The following is a 19,774-nucleotide window of genomic DNA, read 5'->3' as shown; positions in this document are numbered from 1 at the left end:
CCTCCACAAGTGGGTACTGCATGGTGGTGTCTCGTGGTGGTTCACATATAGAAAATGTTCGGTTCTGTTTTAATCTTCATCTTTTTTTTTTTCTTACAGTGTTTGGAAAGAACAGGATGCTGATCTAGACGTGGAAAAAGTAAGCTGGCAAGTTCTGTGCTGAAGGCTAATGTCTCGTGAATTAGAAAGCATTTCTCAGTGGAATCCTATAATTGCAATTGAATCGTGGGGGATTGTTTTGTTTTATATGTATGTATGTATGTATGTATGTATGTATGTATGTATGTATTCATTTTGAGATGATCTCAGGTACCCCATGCTTGCCTCAAACTGAGGATGACCTTGAACTCACGATTCTCCTGTCTTTACCTCCAAGTGCTGGGATTACAGGCGTGCCTCACTTATCCATAGGTTTTAAAGATAGAAGTTGACTTGGAGATAAAGTCTTTGGAACACAAAATGTAAAGAAAACCCTAGTTCACGTCAGTTTGGACAATGATAAAAACAAATGTTTTAGCTCTAAGTTAGGTCTCCTTTCCCTGAGTCAAATGGAACAGTTCCAGGATGGACAGTGCTGGCTTCAGGCTAGTTAAGCTACCCCCTCTCACACACACACCCTTAGTCCCTTCCTTGTCATCTTTTTCTCTACGTGTACATGGTCAATGCTTACTATGCCCTAGTTGTGCCTTTGAATTGTGGCCGCTGTGTAATAGGTCATTCTTTCACTCAGTTAACTTTGTGTGTGTGTGTGCCCACTGGGTGTTAGATATACTGAACTCAGGTGAGCCAGACAAGGATGTGACAGAGAGCTACTTCAGCAATTGCATCGCCCTGTCATGGGGCTACACTGGATCACTTCTGGAAGCCTGGAAAGGGCGAGCTATCCACGAAGCAGTTGGTGGGCTGTGTGAGCAACCACACCTTCAATCTTTCTCCAAGCGTGGCTGTGTCTTTTCTGGACTCTCTTCTCTCTTGAATGGATGTAAGTCATACTGGCTACTCTTGGGGCGTCCATTTCTGCTCAGCCACATGGCCTGGAGTGTAATTTGCATCAGTTCTCATTCTTCGCCTTCGTGGCTCCTCGGGCTGCCACTGCTTCGTCATCATCAGAAGTGGAGTTAGTTCTCCTTTTGAATATCAGTAGAGGGATGTTCTCCCTGACCTAGAGCCCCTTGGAACTTGGGTGATGGTATTTTTCTTTGAAGTTAAGAAGCATCGAGCTAGAGCAGTGGTTCTCAACCTGTTGGGTCTCGACTCCTTTGGGGGAGCATATCAGGTATTTACATAACGATTCATAACAGTAGCAAAGTTATAGTTATAAAGTTGCAACATAATTTTATGGTTGGGAGTCATTACAACATGAGGAGCTGCTTAAAGGGTCGCAGAATGAGGAAGGTTGAGGACCACTGATCTGTCTGGAGCAACCATTGAAGCATTGATCTGGAGCAGTCTTGACCTTCTGTCTTATGCAGGCCTTTGGCTGCTGCAGAATTTACTTCCGTGGTCTACTTCATTCATTGAGCTTTTCAGCTCACACACATATGAGGGTCTTAGGGAAATTAAGGGCTCTAGTGGAGACCAGGCAGAGGAAGTCTTTGAAAGTCTCTGCACTGGGGTCTGAGGACAGGAGCTGAAAAGACTCTCCCTATGGAAGGTCAGTGTGTTCCCACCTTCAGCAGTCAGGCCAAGCTCCCAAGCAGAATGGCACCTCTGGGTGCCCAAAGACACCTCAGGGGTTGCCCAGGAGACGTGTGGCATTGTCCAAGCTGTGAGCTTTCCCTGCTCTCTCCGCTCAAGTAGAGTGAATCAGACAGGACTTGACCCCGTGGGTGGTAACTACAGGAAGTTTCTCCAGGTCCTTTATCCCAGGCAGACTGTGGGGCTTGGTATGTGGGGTCAAGTGCCGGGAGAAGGCGTTAATTTTGTCTCAAGTCTTTAACTTTCGGTAAGACCTTAGGCTAATTGTTGCTCTTGTGACGCCACTTCTCCCCAGCACTGACGTGGTCCCATCTGGACACAGTGTTGTATATCTTTAATCCTAGCACGCAGAGGTGGGGGCAGAAGCAGGTGGATCTCTGGGTTCTGGGCTAAACAGTGTTACCCGGCGTGACGTACGTACGCACGTGCGCACGCATGCCGGCTTACTCACTCTCCCTTTCTCTCCCTCACACTACCCCACAAAAACAAAAGAGTTGTTCCTTTTTCAGAACTTAGTAAAATTATTTATGTTTTGAATTTAGAAACACAAACCATATGTATGTTTAACGTTTTTATGTAGGTATTGTACCAAAATGGGAAATGGGCTATTGTTCACGGGGCTACAGCATTCTCGGTAAAGTCCAGTAGGGAGAAGCAGCTCCTGGAAGGCCAGGCTTTGCTGACTGTCCCTGCAGGTATATGATCAGCAGCCCAGGTATCCAGCAATGTAGCGGGCAGGGCTGACTAACTTTCCTGTGGGCTTTCCACACACTGGGGATTGCAGAATCGGGTGCTGAGTGAGTGGTAAAGTGAATTCTAGCTGTGTCTAGGCTCTGCCTGCACCCTCAGCCAGGCACCTAATGACTTGAAAATCACTTAATGCCTTAAGTAAGTTCACCCTTTACAAAAAATAAAAAAATAAAAAACCCCTTAATTCAGAATATTTCCCAATCACTGTGAGAGGGCAGGGCGATTGAGCACGGTGTACCCGCTCTTCCTGTTGCCGATGTTTATGCATGCCGGAGTCAGTCTGGTACAGGGACTCCTCCATTGTATATACAAATGATTCCCGATAACCACGCGAGCAGAGAAAAGCCACTGACATCATAGTGTTTGTCAAATGGATATTTTGGGTTTTTCTAGTTGTGGATTTTTTGTGAAGACAACTCTGTATGGGAAGTGAAGTTTATTTTCAATGCTGAAGCACACACATGAATCAACGTAAGAATGACTTGATGGCACTAGCTGATAATAGTGCGCTTTGTGCATGGTTTCCTGACCTATAGTGCGTACCCATGGGGAGGGGCATGGCCCCCACTGTGAGCTGGTCAGGTGCTGTGATTATATCAGGAATTTAGAACCACCTTTTTCCCATAGTGCACTTTACCTTGGAATGGATATAGGGTTTAAGTCAATGCATTTGTGTGCCTTCTTCTAGAACATTTTTTGAGTAAGATGTAAGGAAGCAGTGTCATTTTCCAAAGAGGTATTCCATGACAACCCCCCCCACCCAAGTTTATGGCAGATTGCTATGGGTGTCCTCAAACCTGCCTTTGCAGCTATGTAGTTACCGTAGGAGCTGTATTCCTTGTTGAACTGTATGCTTTGTCAGGCCAGAATCATGATCTGTGCTAAGCTTGATGCCTAGGCCAGAGCAGACCCTTCAGAAATGTTAGCTGCAGGCACAGATGAATGAATGACGGCCAAATAAAAGGGTAGCAAGAGCAAGTGGCGCCATTTTGGTGTGTGGTGAAATACTGAAAGCAGTCCAGTCAAACACCCTGGAGACAGGACTTCATTTGTGGAAGTCATGCTTGCTAATAGCGTTGTATGGAGATAAGATAAAGATTCTTTGGCTTTCTCTTCAGAAGTATGCAGTGTCAAGCAGACAAATGAACAGATAATTCTCAAGAATAATGTAATCCGGGTAATCAGAGCAGATCCGGAAATAAAAGAAGTCTCAAGAACAAATTGAAAATATCAAAGTAGTTTTGTTGTTTGTGCTGGTTCTTCTGGCTGTCTGGGAATACTCTTCTGAGTGGATTCTGTACATTTACTGCTTTAAGTATACAAAGTGTGTCTTCTGAAAATGAAGTTATATGCACCTGAATTTTGAAAGAAAAACTCACTTTTGTATAAAAAGCTGATTAAATCGTTTCATTCTATTTAGTAACTTAAAACCTGATTTAAATGGATTTGATTAAAATAACACCTAGTTCAGTCATAGCTGCCTTCCCAGGTAGCAGGTTGAGTTCCTTGTACCCTGGATGACCTTCTATGACAGTGCTACCCTTGCCACTTTGGTATCTCAGGAAGGTCATGAAGTCTGTGCTGCCCTTCCAGCCATTCACCGCAGCTGGAAAGCTGCACTCAAGACCACAAGGACGGCTGCCTGTCCCACAGGCACCATGGCCTTCCGAAACAAGAGTGCCCTTCAAAAGCAAAGTACGTACGAAAATTCCCCTGGAGAGTTGCTTCCCTTGATCCTGGTGAAAAACATTGATCTGCGCATCCAGGGCTGCTCTGTTTTTCAATATTTCTTTGTTTTAATTTTAACTCCCAAGGGAAATACAAAACAAAACAAAACAATCCCCCACCAAAACCTGGGTTTTTATAGTGGAACTACTAGTCCTGTGGGAAAAGAAATAATCTAGTTCCAAATAGTTAAGTTTTTGAAAGTGGAGGCTGCGCCTGGAGTCATGCTGGTTTGAAGCCATGCATGTGCGATTGCTGTACACCCAGGGGTGAAAGGTCAACATGACTTTCTTCAGTTTGAACATAGGATTTCTTGCGCTCTGATACTAAGCAGGGCTCCTGTGGATCATACAGAGGTTTCAAATGCTAGTTTTAGGCTAACAAGTCAGCCTCCAGTGCCAATGGGCACCAGGCCCCTGTGTGTGGTGGTTGTTTTAGGGAGGTGGGAGAGGGAAGAGGAACTTCAGAAGTGAAGTGACCCCATGCTTGTCCTGCCTGCCCATTGGTGGGGCTTGGAGAGGGAAGGTCCTGTATGTGGGTGTACCGTGTCCGTTAGCTGTCTGCCTGACCCAGGGAACTGTAGGATGCCAGGCTTGCTTACATTCTCCCTGCCTCTGACCCCACGCTCACAGGTGGGTTGACCCGTTCTGCCAGCAGTAGGGCCAGGGACAGATCCCACCCCAGTGTGCCACTGAAGGTCGCATTTCACACAGCCCACCCTCCTGCCTGCTGGGCTCAGGGAAGAAGAATGGCTTTGAGTTGGGGGCAGAGGAGACTTAGTTTTGAATGAAGGAGCATGCGTAGAGTACTGTTTTAGACGCAAAGGCAGTTCTTTTTAGTCCTGGGCCAAACATAGTAGTTATATGCATCACTCTTAATAGCCGACCAACTTTCTCTTTCATAAATCTCTGGATTGTAAAAGTGCTACTGTCTAAGAAGAAAAAACAGACCCTCCGCCAGCACAGACTTTCCAAGAAAATAAACAGCCCCTCTTTCTAGACATTATAAACCAAGGCAAATATTGATGATAATCAGAAGAGCTGCAAATCAAATGTTCCCATTATAATTCAAGGAAAGAGGAGCAATTTGAGATGAGTTGTCAGCCCTGATAGGAACGTTTTATCCATTCATTCTCTCACCATTCACACACACCAGTGGGTCAGCCTCTGGCATGGGTCAATGTTGTTATACCTGGTTATGCCATTTTTGCTTCTGAGGAAAATGAAGCTCAACAGAAGAGAAGTGATTTGCCCAAGGACTGTCTCCTAGGAAGTGGCCAGACCCCAAGGATCTACGCAGCCCTGGCCACTCTTCTCTTTCCCTCTGCTGGATGCCCTGAAGCTGAGCAGAAGACGGACGCACAATTTAACTGGCAATGCTATGCTCATCTTTGATCTTCTCTTCACTAAATTTAAAGGAATTTTCTCCCTTATTTGTGGTAATAAAAATGATATATCATGTATTATATATATATATATCACATATATTTTATAATCAGGAACACTGAGAAATCCCTAAATTTCCCATTTAAAGCTGACCAGGTCCTGTTTGGTGGTCCCCTGGAGCAGCACAAGGGTGACTTGGGGGATAGCTTGCTGCAGGCAGTAAGTAGGTATGGGAAGCCTGCAGGGTGCTCATCTCTTCCTGCTGCTGAGGGATCATTTTATTAATTTCCCCACCTCAGTAGCAGTCATCATTCCAGAAGATGGAGTGAGATGTAGACCCAGTGAGGGAAATATTGTCCTCGTTACAGCAGAGAGTCACAAGCCCTTACCTGCTCGGTTCAATTTTTTTTTTTTTTAATTTAACATGGATACCTTCCCCAGGAGCTGTGAATGACCATGTGATTTGTTCTGCTGCAGCCAGGACTACATGGTAGAGGCTGGCATATTTGGTTGTCTGCCTTGCACAAACTTACTGTCTGCAGAAATTGCACGTGAAGGTATGATTATTAATAAAATCCATATGAGGGGTGGCTTAAAAGATGCCGTTGTCACGCCCTTAGACTGCGTTTGGGAGGCTGATTATGCCCTCGCCATAACATGCATTCAAAGTCAGTATTGTGCCTCAAAGAAGGTCGTTGGTGCTCACTTTTGACCCACAGCCAATTTTTATTTAAGCAGTAAACCTTTTTTGTTTGTTGTGGATGCTGTTACAAATTGCTGCAAATGTGGTGGCTTGGAATGACATATTTATTCCCTCATGGTTTTAGAGTCCAAGAAGTTCAGTATCAAGGTTGTCAGCAGGCTCATGATACCTCCATTCGTCTTCTGGTAGCGTCCAGTGTCCTTTGGCTGTGGCCTGCCCGCGTTGTTTCTTCCTCTGTCTTTGAGTGTTCTTCTGCCATCTCCTCGCCTGCATCTTTCTGCAAATGTTAGACCTGTGGGAGCCAAGCTGCATGCTTGCTTAACTAACAGTGGTAGCACCTCCAGTTTGCCCTGCTGGTGGAAGACAATCCTTCTTAAGCATTTCCTTCCTTCTTGCTGTTAGAAGTTTTGGTTCCTGGTCAGTGACCAGATGGGGTCAGCTTAGGATCCAGAGGAGAAATCGGTTAGTGGGTTGGGCCATACTCAGAGGATGGTCCTAGCAGGTCGTGAACAGGGGGCAGTTCAAATAATGTGGTAAAGCTTGCCATGAGGGAGCCTCTTCAGTAGGTGTTATCTAGACAGATGCTTGGCCGCAGAATTCTCTGGCTGAGTATATCATGGGGCCAAGAGGAGGCAGGAGGCATGAAGCCAATGCACAGAGCATATAGCCACCCACTGAATAAAGAAGGCCAAGGTAGGAGCTTGGAAGCCCCAGTCTGATGTCACGGTCACAGAACTGATGCCATTCTGAGTGTCCTTGGCCCATATCCTCTCACATCCTGGGAGGGAGTGGACGGCAGAGCTGGTGAACACGGTGAGTTGTCTAGCCGAGCGGATTGCAGGGTGCGAGGCAGGTAGACTGTTAAAGTTAAAAGCAGATTTAGCTCTTTAAACACATGGGCTTGTGTGAATCTTTTGGATCAGTTTTGGCTATTATTTTAACTTGCTGAAACATTTTGAAATCTCTGTTCTTTTTTCTAGTTCACTCCCCCACCCCCTTCTTCTCAGCTGTGTATTTATTATTCATGAGTTCTTGAAGGACAACTTGATGAAAATGTTGACTGAGGAACAATGTGCAAAATGCTGTCCTAAGATGTTGCTCTCCTGGGATGCTGGTGCCCTGGGGTGTCATCATTTAGTCTCTCCTCAGTCCACCAAGCTGTATCATCAGTTGGCCGGATTTCCCATCATGCTTAGATAGGCCTCTGGGTGACTGCCCCTTTGCTGACACCCAGGGGTGCTATGCCCGTGATATAGCACCTCATAGTTATTTGACAATGCCTGTCTTGTGTCTCTGATAAGGGAAGGGAGACTTGGTAGGGTTCTCGGTTAGCCACTGTGCTGAGAGGTCCTTCATTGGGGTCATGGTGTTAAATTCTGAGCCTATTTCCTGTCACGTATTCAAGTGTTAGGTAGGTGGCATCTTAATTACAGTTTCTGTTACTGTGACCAAACACCATGATCTAAGCAACTTGGGGAGGAAATGGCTTATTTGGCCTCGTTGTCCACAGCCCTGTTCATCATTGAAGGAAGTCAGGATGGGACCTCAAAAAGGGCAGAAACTTGGATGCAGGGACTGAGACAAAGGCCATGGAGTGGCGCTGCTTACTGGCTTGCTCCTTGTGGTTTGCTCGGCCTGCTTTCTTATAGAACCCAGGACCTCCAGCCCAGAGATGGCCCCACCACATAGGCTGTGCCTTCCCCTATCAATCACTAATTAAGAAAATTCCTTGCAAGCTTGCCTACAGCCTGATCTTAGAGAGGCATTTTCTCAATTGAAGCTCACCCTCTCAAGCTAACATAAAACCAGTCAGGACAGGTGGTGAGGATTTTGTTTTTTTAAAGGAGGAGCTGGAGTTCTCTGCCCAAATGTAGCAAGCATTGAGAGAGAGAGAGAGAGAGAGAGAGAGAGAGAGAGAGAGAGAGAGAGAGAGAGAGAGAGAGAGAGAGATAGATATGGAGGGCCAGTCAGCAGCTTCGGACATCATCTTCAGAAATCCTTTCCACCTCCTTTAAGATAAAGTCTCACTAATCTGAAGTTTGCCCCTTAGGCCAGACTGAATGAACAGGAAGCCCCAGGGAGCTGCCTCCCCAGAGCTGGGATTGCAAGAGTATACTAACACATCTGGCATTTTCATGTGGGTTCTGGAGGTCAACCACAGGTCTTCCTGCTTTACCAGATATCACCCCCATCTCCCAGTATTTCTTCGAAGCCCTCAGCTCTCCTTAAGGCCGGTCCTTATGGTCTGTGTAGTCTGGAGTCACACACCAGGGGAATATGGCTGCTTCTGGGAAGGTGTCTTGTGCAGTGCGCACTCGGTATTGAATATAGTCAGAATGTAAAGTGGAAGGGAAGAAGTGAGGATCTGGGTGTGCAGTCCTTAACAGGGATGGATCGACAGTTCGCCCGTCTGCATCGTCCTCCAAATGAGAGCTGACACAGTTGAGGTGGCTTCAGAGTTGCACTTGAGGTGGTCGAAGCAGTGGAAAGGCTGCGTAGATCAGGGCCCCAAGTAAGGCCTGACCTCAGCTGAGACCATGGGGTGCTGTCAGGTGACCACAGAGGCTGTGCTGAGTGTCCAAAGACAGTTGGGACTGCAGTAAGGGAGCCCCGGGTGGGAGCGGGGCCAGCAGAGCCTCACCCGGGGTTGACTAGCTTCCAGCTTTGATGGGTAGAGCTGTATAACAGGCAGAGGAAGTCTTCCTTTCTGCCTGCTTTTCTTCAGTGTTGCATTGATTTAAAACAAGCCCACAGAACCCTTGTCTGGGGCTGATTGTGTTCATCTTTAGAGGAATATTATGAAAAGTCGACCTTCTAGACTGGTGAGAGAATGATCTGAAATGAATTAACTGCCGTTTTGCCGATTAGACTGTTATCAGATGGGAGAAGCACATTTTCCCCTTTCGGAAAGAGCTGGACGTGCATTCAAGTGTTGCTTATGGAAGAACAAGTGAAAGCAAATTTGATAATGAGAAGAGATTTGAATAGCCCTAGGGTATGGCAGGCAACTTGGCAGTGGTGGTGGTGGCCCACTATGAGCTGTGAGTCTAGGAGGCCTCACGGGTCAAATGTCAGAGCCCATCAACCACTAGAACAAAAACCCAGAATATTTTACTATAGTTCCTGTATTTAATTAATATTGGCTACTAGTGATTTTTACATTACTCTGTTTTTATAGTGGCCAAGGTAAAAAAATATAATTAGGTGTCTGTGTTTGTAGATCTTACTGTATCAGAGTTGTTTGGAGGGAAAAGTAAAAAGCTTCAGAAACAATCATTTCAAACCCAGCAGAGCCAAATGTGTTGTTAGGACAAGGGATTTGTTACCTGTTGGAAATGTAACTTTTTCTCACTTTGTCTCCGGAAGGTAAAACCCAATTCAGTGAGTACCTTGCACCTGTTTTCGTAAGGTTTTAGGCGACCGTCCTTACCCTTGTTCAACCCATAAACACCCATTCGTTCGGTTCAGGTTTGACACAACTCACGGTAGATTTCTCGGTTCAGGTTTGACACAACTCACGGCAGATTTCTGCTTCTTTTCCTGTCAGCCTGTCTCCGGACTCCTCACACTTGACAGTGTGGTTCACTCACGCGCAGGAACCACCCAGCTCAGGAGCTTTTCCCCAGCAGCCTCCCTCTCCTGCCCTCCTCCTCCACCTGGTGCTCTACACTCCTCCCACTTCCTGTGGCTCTCAGGGTTCCCCCTGGAGCCTTCTGGCTCAGTCCTGCGCTCTACCCTAGTCTTTCTTTGTCTCTAGATGCCGAGCTTTGTGTGCTTCCCAGCATCCCCCACTCTTCTTGCTTCAGGTCTCAGTGATTGGTGGAAATAAGCTCACTGGAGGGAAATGGAGATGTTGTGGTACGGACGGTGGGAACTATTCTGAAGAAGTAACAGACCACCTAGGACTAGTAGTTACGATTTATGTTAGCATGTGATCTTTGTGACCGCTAAATAGGAAAATAAATTGGATGAATTTATTCGCTTTAAAAACTATTTATTGGGGCTGGAGAGATGGCTCAGTGGTTAAGAGCATTGCCTGCTCCTCCAAAGGTTCTGAGTTCAATTCCCAGCAACCACATGGTGGCTCACAACCATCTATAATGAGATCTGGTGCCCTCTTCTGGCATACAAACACACATGGAAGGAATGTTGTATACATAATAAATAAATAAATCTTTAAAAAAAAAACTATTTATTGTGTGTGTGCGCGCACGCGCATTCGCGTGGAGGGGTTATAGGCCAGTTCTCTCCTCATAGCGTATGGGAACTAGGCATGGAACTCCGATTGTCAGGTCTGCAGCAAGTGCCCTTACCCACCCCACCCTCTCACCAGCTCTCACTTGCTTTGAAAACAGTTTCTTTGAAAGACCTAATTTGGAGCTGGACATGTTACTTAGTGGTTAGGGCGCTCTCCTAGCATGTGCGAGGCCTTGGGCCAATCTCCACAAATAGCCTGTGTGATGTTGTTTCCTGTACCATTTGCCTTTCCAAGACTCTCCCGTGTCCCATGCCTGGAATTCGTTTATCTTCCTACTGTCCTGCATGGTATCCATTGTATGAGTGTACCTCGGTTTTACTAATCCCTTCTCCTGTCAGTGGGTATCTGGGTCAGTTCTGCTTTTTCGCTGTTCTTCAACAGCACCGCAGCTGCCGTCAGTCTGTTCGAGGGTACGCACTGCCGCAGCTTCCCTGGAAGAGATGCCCCAGGGAAGGGTTCCTGAGTCGTGGTGTATATGCACCCTTCTCTTGACTGGACAGTATGCCACGTTTGTTTCCCAAGCGTGGTCATACTGTTTGACATGCCTGTGGGGGAGCAGTGACCTAGAGGAGGGGGTCTAGAGGAAAGACGGGGAGTCGCTTTAGCTGAACATCGGAGAGGAAAGGGAAGGCCTTGGGCTCCGATGAAATACAACTTCCTGTTCAGGAATGGAATAACCATGGGATAATGAAGAGGAGGACTTGGGTTTTAAATTGTCATTGGGGAATAGTGGCATGCTACTTCATGGACAGAAGCCACATTGCTTTGAGGGAGCAGATTTCATCTTGCTAGGAGTGGACATGCCCAATTCCCTCCTCACTAGGTTCTCCCTGGCCAGTCCCTGTAGGGCACTGTCTGGGAGCAGATGTTGTCGGGTACTGACATGTGTGTTTCCACGTCAGACTGGCACTTCCTCAGAGGCTAGGGAAGCTTTCCAAACAGACAGCCACGGGAGCCCACAGACATCATACAGCCACGGAAGCACAGAGATATCAGACAGCCACGGAAGCACACAGATATCTTGGCAGTTCCCTTCCTCCAGTCACATTACAGTAGCTCGCTCTGCCAGCCTGTTTTGTGTGTCTCACGTCCAGCACACTTACACAAGGCTCTTCCACATCCTAGGTTTACCTGATGAAAAGTCGGGGCTGCTCACTCACCTGACCTGATGAGAAAACAAAACAAAACAAAACATCCCCTTAAAGCAAGATGTCTCTGACCAGATAAATAGCTGCTTACTCTGAACTATGACACAGTCCTTAGGGAGCGGAATGACTGCAAATTCTGACTACCCTGGTTTTTAAGCCAGAGGGGTATGTTTGCTTTTCAAAGAATTCCCACTTTTCCAAATGTAGTTCTGTGGATGGGCAACTTCTTTTGTTGCCATTACTGAAATGGAAAGTGGAGCGTTGAACCATTAAAAGCTCGTGGCCTCTGGAGGCCGAGAAGGGTGGCTTTTTTTAACTTGTTATTTTTGGACCCTCTTCATTAATAACACTCATCAGATGCATTTGATTCCAGGCCAGGAGAGCACTGATGCTGGGATGGTCAAGATAAAAACATCCTGGCTTTTCATTATGTATTGACAAGTAGTATCGCCTGTTTGAAATTTTTGATGCCGAAATTTCCAATTTGAAGAAACACCATGATGTTCTGTAACTAACATGTATATTGCCAAAAAAAAAAAAATGGGGAGGAACCCTGATGGTCCCACAATTGAAGTTGCATCAGGTAAACTATAAAGCTCCATGGAGTAAAGAAAAAAGTCTTAGTTAAGATGTTGATTGCCCAAATTACTAAGTAAGCTGGACAGATGTTTAAGTTGTTAAATAAGAAGGAAGCAGGCTAGGAAATCACTTGTGGACTATGAGTTTAACTTTGAAAACAAAATTTCTATGAGGGAAAAGACTACAGAAATCACACTGAAATACTAGCCGTTGTTTTGGGGTCTGAGATTATGGGATTTCCTGCTATGTTTGCTAATGTGGTTATTTAATTTTATAATAAAATTAATTAAAAGAGTGAGTTTAAGGGCAAGCAGTCTGGATTCCAGTTGCTGCTTTCTCCCTAACCAGCTGTTTGACCTTGGAGAAGCTTCTTTGCTTGGCATCGGCTGCCTCAGGAACTAAAAGACATTTCATTTACCCCATTCACAAGGCTGTGGCCCATTGGCCTTTCAGCGCCTGCTCTCTCCACTCTGGCTCCTGTTCGTCCCTGGTTCTCCTTCCCTGGTAAAACTAGCCTCACCCGGTCCACACCCAGAAGCCATGAGTGATGTCCTTTTATTGTGTGGTTTCTATTCTGTCCTGTTGTGGCCCAGCTCTGATTACACCCTCTTGGGACTTCTTTTTTAGCACTGACAACTGATGATAATTTTAGAGAAGCAACTGATGAGTAAGAAAGGATCCTTGGCCTTCTATGCTGTGGTGGTTTGAATAAGAATGGCTCCCATAGGCTCATGTATTTGCATACTTAGTCATCAAAGAATGACACTATCTGAAAGGATTAAAAGGATTAGGAGGTGTGGCCTAGTTAGAGGAAGCTTGTCACTGGGGGTGGGCTCTGAGGTTCTAAAAGCCCATTGCCATATCCAGAGTCTCTCTTTCTGAATGTGGATCAGCTGCTACTCCACTGCCATGTCTGCTTGCATGCCACCATGCTGCCCACAGTGATGGTAATGGGCTAAACTCTGAAACTGTAAGCAAGCCGCAATTAATTGTTTTCTTATATCAGAGTTGCCTTGATCATGGTGTCTCTTTACAGCAACAGAACAGTGACTAAAACATATGACAAGAGGGGAAATTTGAACAACTGAACTTCCTAAAACTGAAATTTTCAACTATTTAAATATGTGTATTTTGACTGAAATTTGCTTATTAATTTGAGGGCATCTATATTCGCTCCCTTTTTGGTGAGGAGGAAGTATGCGTTTGCTAAGCAGGCTTGTGTTTTTGGTTCTGTCAAACTCTTTGAAGAAAAGGCTCTAATGGGATAATTTTGCCCTGGGTTTCAGGAACACCTTTAGCATCTATCTGTTCAATAAAACCCGTATTCACATGGACTTAAGTTATTCTGTCTGTTTAGACCATATTTTGGGCATCTGAGATCTCTTCAGACTTTGAAGTACATTCTTGATTTTTTTCAGAGTAGCACCGAAGTCTCTAGCTTATGTCCCATCCAGAATGGCAGACTCTTCCTCTGCCTCTGGTTGACCTGGGGCAAGTTTCTGGACATCCTTCACCTCAGTTTCAGGATCACATGACAGTCAGTCGCTAATAGCCCTCCGATCTCAAGTTCAAAAATCACTCAGTAATTCCCTCGTGTATTGTGTTTTAAGCTTTAGCCTCTTGAGATATACAACTAATTAAAGTTACAGGAGGTGAGCAACAATGAGTTCTAGTCGCTTCCAGTTCCAGGCTCCGAGGCAGGCCTGTGTCTGCTCCAGATGGGTCGGTGGGAATAGTATCTTCATGTCCAAGGCCACAGTTCCTCAAAGCCTGGATTTCATGGCCCTACACCAGCCCGCATTAGTATGAGGCCAACCACAGTGTAGGGATAGGAGCTGCAGACAGACCAGTCCCTGAGACTCTCGGATGCAGCGGATTCTAGCAGCCCCAGGCAGCTCTCCAGGAAGTAGACTTCGGGTTGTTGTGTTTTCTGGGGGAAATGTTGTATCAACTGCTTGATGATTTCATTCCTCAGGAAAAGGATGTGTAGCATCAGCTCATGTTCCACAGGCAGAGTTCCCCTGGCCGTCTCCCAGTTACCTGATAGACTGCACACATCCCTCTCCAGCTTCTGGTGCGGGCATAGTCCCCAGTGACGGGTGAAGACAGGCACATCTTGGGCCCACAGTATTCCCTCAGAAGGTTGTGATTGCTCTTTATTCTTCCTCCCCTCTAGGGTACGATGACGCATTCAACCCGTCAGGCAGCATGAGGATCTCTGTGATGAATTTTTACATGCCTCCGTCATTGATATAATCGTCTCTCTTTTTAAAAGGTTTCGTTAAGTCTATTGTTAGGATTGTAAAACTACCGAAGAGAGACAGGAGGGCTTTTCCCATTTTCAGAATTCAGACAGTTTTGTTAATTGCACAGCTTTACACGAGAAGTAATTAAGTGGGTTGGGAGACTATGTTATACGTATTTATAGTAACAGGCATGTCACGTTTATCATCACTGCACAGTCTACTTGATCGCGTCATGTTGGGGCACTGAAAGATTGTGCCTGTTGGAAGTAGCTCCAGGCTGGTCCTGGCAAAGTCTTTGACCTAGCTGTAAATACTGGCAGACCCAGGTGGGGAAAGGCCATGTATGCTGGCGTTTACAAGGATCCTATACTTGGAAGGTTTTAAATGTGCTTTTTAAAAGGAGCATGGGGCATGGGGGTATATACCTGTAATCCCATCACTGTGGAGACTGAGCAAGGATCTCAAATTTAAGGGCAGTTTAGACAATATAGCAAGACCCTATCCAAGAAAGGTATGATTTTTTTTAACATTTTAATTTTAAAATTTCTGAATTAAATATTTGGCAATGCCAACTGTCTTTGATAAGATAGCAGGTATCGAGCTCATCCATGGTTTTTAAGTTTGGTGATAAGTAGTTTTAGTACAGCTTTTTGTTTGATTGGTTTTTTGTTTTTCAAGACAGGGTTTCTCTGCATAGCCCTGGTTGGAACTCCCCCGGTAGGCCAGGCTGGCCTCGAACTCAAGAGATCTGCCTGTCTCTGCCTCCCGAGTACTGAGACTAAATGCATGCACCTCCATGACCAGCTTAGCACATTAATCTTACTATATTGTAACAAAGCAGATTTTCCAAGCAAATAGAAGAGAAAATGTCCAAGCACAAATGCCAAATACCTCTTTGAAAAAGCACCTGGACCCCCTGAATGCCCGTTCAAGAGCAGAAGATAGAAATCCATTCTAGAAAAGCACACTGTACAAATCTGTGCTGAGTGCCCCATCACCTCTTCTCCCAGAAGCCTGCCTGCCAACAAGTTGGACACTTTTACCCAGTTATCTTAATTTCCAGTTTTAATATGACAGAAGCACATTCGTTTCCACTACCACTGATTTCCAGAATACTGTATTACTTCCTCAATCTTGCTGGACAGTCATGAACTTCCCCCTCTGCCCAGTCTCCAAGGCATGCCTGATGGCCTCTTGTGCTGTGCTGCTCTGACGGCTCTCTCACTTCTGCCCCCTGTGCTGCCAGCGCTGCCTTGTGCAGGCCTTCAGCCCCTGTCCTGTCCCAGTCTCCTGGTACCTGGACTCCCATCCCTGAACACCTGTTCACAGCCCTCATCCTGTCTTGCATTGCCAGCCAAGTCTTTCTTGTGTGTGTTGTCTTGCTTCCCACCTCCTTGACATCTCCGCTGGGTCTCTGTCACTGTCTACAGCAGATGCAGAGCTTTCCCCTTCCCACCAGCCAGTTTCCAGGAACTCTTATCCCCCATCTGTACACGCTGCTGCTACACCGCCCATCTAAGAGGATCTTCAGGCAGGTTGCCAGCCTGCCAACCGGCAGTGCTTGGGTACCTGACACTTTGTGCCGTTAGAAGCCCTTGAGCTCTGCAGGAGATGGTCCTAGCATCCTTGACCTTTGGAGGTCTTCAGCTCTGCCCACTCAGCAGCTATCCCCTACTGTTGTCCGCTTGACTCCATTGGGCCAGTGGATCAATACAGTTCTGGAACACTTGTAGAAATCTGAGAGGAGGGATATCAAGAGAACCAGGAGATAAGCCCTGGCTGCCCTGCATGGGCAGCGTCCTCCGGATACTGAGGCGGCGACTGCCTCCTGGCTAACCTGAGAGTACAGAGACTTCAGTTTGTTCCTCCTCTCAGCACCCAGCCGGGCACAGAGTCCACCCCTAAATATCTGAGGAGGGGGTTGAGTAAATTCCCAAAGCTTGTCTGTCTCAATATCTCATAGACTTATACAGCTGGGAGAAACCTTCAGGGTCATCTCCGACCACTTCATTCTGACAGCTAAGCAAGCCTCAAGCCAGTAACCCAAAGACTCGTCCAAGGTCAGACAGCAGTAAAGTCAGCTTCTTAGCCTTGACTTTCTGACTCCTGGTTTCCCCTTTTGTTTTAATGCACACACAGGCTGTAGTTCTTTCCCCTTCTTTGCTGAGCTTATTGGTATCTGACTGCTTAGAAGATCTAACCTCCTAAAGTTTCGAGAACCTCACAAAATAGCACCACCAGCTGGGGCCTGGGCGTTCAAAGCAGGAGCTTTTGGAAGACATCTCATATTCAAACCATGACACTATAGTAACTGTTTGTAAATATTTGGGACTCTGCAGTTGTCTGCCATGTTTTATACACAGGTCTCTTAAATTTATTTTTCACATGATTGATATAGACAGAAGGTGTCTGAAAAAAACCTTGGGTCATCTCAAGCTTAGTAAAAATCCCCACCCATTCCAAGGGGCCAGCACCTGAGGAGACAGGCTAAGGATCTGGGTCATGATGCTCCTGGCTTGAGTAGAAGATCTGCAAATAGTCCCCGAGACTGGAGCTCACAGAATGCCCAGCTGGCTATGACAAGAGAGAGCAGGGCCGTGGGCTCTGCATGGGGAAAGGTGAGCCTTGTGGGACTGCCTTCTTTTACTTGGTCTCTGCCATTTAGCCTGTTACCATCTCGGTCAGGGTTGTGAAAGAGGATGAGCCGTCCTGCCTGTGAGAACAGGGGTTGGGTAGCTTGGCGGTGAGCTCTCAGCTTCAGATCCACCGTTTCCTCATCAGCCCAAAGAAGGAAGAATGTTGTCTGGCCGGGTCTCATGGACTCCTCTGCAGGGCTTGCCTTCGTACCTCCCTCTAATCGGCCTGCAGTGTAGGTCTTAAATAACCGGGGAATGATTGGGAGCGCTGTAATTGTGTGGGTAGGCAAAGCTTCCAGGTCAAATGTGCCTGTGGCTGTCCTTTCTCTAGGACAAGCTCAGGAAATCGCAGGCTCTGGTGATCTGGCAGGAGAGATGGCACAACCCAGCTCCCAGTGCTGTCGTTTCTCTGCACCCTCAATCGGCGTGGGCTGCTGCAGTTGTAGGGGCACCTAAGAGAAGATAAATTCCTGTCGCTGTAACCGCTCTGTAGAGCTGCTTTTGGTGTTGATAAGGACGGGGGGAAAACTGTGAGGAGGACTCATGGCCCCAGAGTGTCTTCAGATCAGCCTGCGGTGAGGTCAAGGAGCACCCATGTTCTTAACCCACGTGACTAAGAACAGATAATTACACCTCACCTCACAGTGTGGAGTGAGGGCCTCTTGTAGTAGTAAGGAAGCTGCTTGTTGGTTCCTGGCCGCTTAGCCCTGGAATACTAAACACAGAAACTGTATTAATTAAACCACTGCTTGGCCCATTAGCTATAGCTTCTTATTGACTCTTACATATTAGTTTAACATTAATCTGTGTATTGCCAGGTGGCTGTGGCTTACAGGGTAAAGTTCCAAGTGTCTATTGGCTCCATGGCTTCTCTCTGACTCCTCCTCCTTTTTCCCAGCATTCAGTTTAGTTTTCCCCACCTAGTTCTTTTCTTCCCTGTCATAGGCTCAAAGCAGTTCTTTATTAATCAATGGTAGTCATAGCACACAGACGGAAATCCCACATCACCCTCATAAGTCCTGAGATCTTTAGGTGAAAGCTGCCACTTACGCAGAGCTATCATTATTCTTTGGGCTTCGCTGTTCCCTGAATAAAGGCTAGGGTTTATTCTCGGACTCCTTTGCTTCAAGTGAGTTCAGAGCTGGCTGTTTCAGTGGCCCCGCACACCCAGGTTCTCTGTTGCCCCAGGATCAGAGGTGTCTACGGAAGCATTGAGACAAAGTGCAAGGTGCAAAGTGTAGACTCCAGTGAGGATCTTCCACGAGCCTGTTTTCTCATCCCTGCACAGCCCTAAGAGGCCCCTTCTATTGTCACGAGTTTGTGACTTTTACCAAAGTGGCTGGTATGAGCAAGGTGCTGTTCTGGGTGTGCAGGGTGAATAAGTGAACTTAGCCTAGATGAAGAAGGGAGATGGATGAGGCAGGGGATAAGGCTGGGCAAGGAGGTCATCTGTCTTGCACGAATGTCAGGTACCCCAGGAAGGGAAATGGAGAATGCATGCAGGTGTATGGTGCACGCAGGTGTATGGTACACGCAGAGGTATATAGGACACACAGGTAGGTGTATGGTACATGCAGGTGTATGGTGCACGCAGGTGTATGGGGCGTGCAGGTGTATGGGGCACACAGGTGTATGGGGCACGCAGGTGTATGGTACACGCAGGTGTATGGTACACGCAGAGGTATATGGGGCACGCAGGTGTATGGTACACGCAGGTGTATGGTACACGCAGAGGTATATGGGGCATGCAGGTGTATGGGGCACGCAGGTGTATGGTACATGCAGGCATGTGGTACACATAGGCGCATGGCCTTTCCTTTGGGGTTTTCAGGAAAAAAAATCTACTTTAGATTCAGGGTTGTTTGGGCATAGATGTCAAATCAGGTGATTTTTAGAAAGCTGTGTGCAGGATTACCTCCAAAGTGTGTTTATGTGTGTATGTGTGTGTTCTCGCATGTGCCAACACATCTAGATGTATAAATCCATGCACACATATGCATGATATTACTGCCTAAGCTGTGGTAGAAGCCGAAGCAGGGAGGACTTGGCTCTTGGCATTTTTCCAAGCCAGTTTTTAAAGGCTAACATGGGTGCTGTGATGATGTGGTCCTCCTGTCCTGTGATCAAGGGAGAAACTGAAACAGAGATGCTCATGACTCACCAGAGCCAGTGAGTCAAGGTGGGAACTGGGCCTGGCCTCCAGCCTCCAGCTGCTGGAGGCCACCTTCCTGCACCTCCCCAGGTCCTCCCACCAGGCTGGGAGGCAGGGTTTCACCCCCCTTTCTTTTTGCCTGTGGATCACTTCCACCCCCACAATATCTGATTAATTTTTAAAAATGGGCAGAATACTCACTTACAGCCCTTCCATATCATTTTATAATAAGTATAAAAGTGCTGTATAGTCTAGGGATCCAAAACAACCAATTGTTTACTGGATTTCTCAGTGCCGTAGTAGGATACAGAATCTACAGCAGGTCACGTCTCTCTTGGTTCCTCCCGCTTTACCCACACATTCCAACTCTTACGTGTGTCCCCCAAACTTTCCTAAGCGTGGCTCACTTGCCTACCACTTCTCTGAGTCTACTTCACAAAACAGCGAAGATCAGGAAGGATCTTCCCCAAGGGTGGGCAGGGGAAAGCTCCAGA

At 46.6% G+C, this 19,774-nt stretch overlaps 1 protein-coding gene across 4 annotated transcripts in view; it reads left to right on the top strand.

The window, feature by feature from the left end:
* Nucleotides 1-19,774, top strand: part of Fyn (FYN proto-oncogene, Src family tyrosine kinase) — a 211,453-nt gene that overhangs the window by 40,200 nt on the left and 151,479 nt on the right. For 3 of the 4 annotated variants that reach the window (XM_050138048.1, XM_050138050.1, XM_050138045.1), the window contains exon 2: nucleotides 100-139. The exons of the other annotated variant lie outside the window; for it this stretch is intronic. The gene's annotated coding sequence lies outside the window, so the exon portion shown is untranslated. The remainder of the gene's footprint in view (nucleotides 1-99; nucleotides 140-19,774) is intronic. 4 annotated transcript variants of the gene reach the window in all.

Source organism: Alexandromys fortis, unplaced genomic scaffold (genome assembly GCF_014885135.2).
Source record: "Alexandromys fortis isolate MF-2015 unplaced genomic scaffold, M_Fortis_MF-2015_v1.1 scaffold_14, whole genome shotgun sequence".
Lineage (NCBI taxonomy): Eukaryota > Metazoa > Chordata > Mammalia > Rodentia > Cricetidae > Alexandromys > Alexandromys fortis.
Note: the sequence above shows the minus strand (reverse complement) of the source record. Positions and strands in the feature narration are given on the sequence as shown.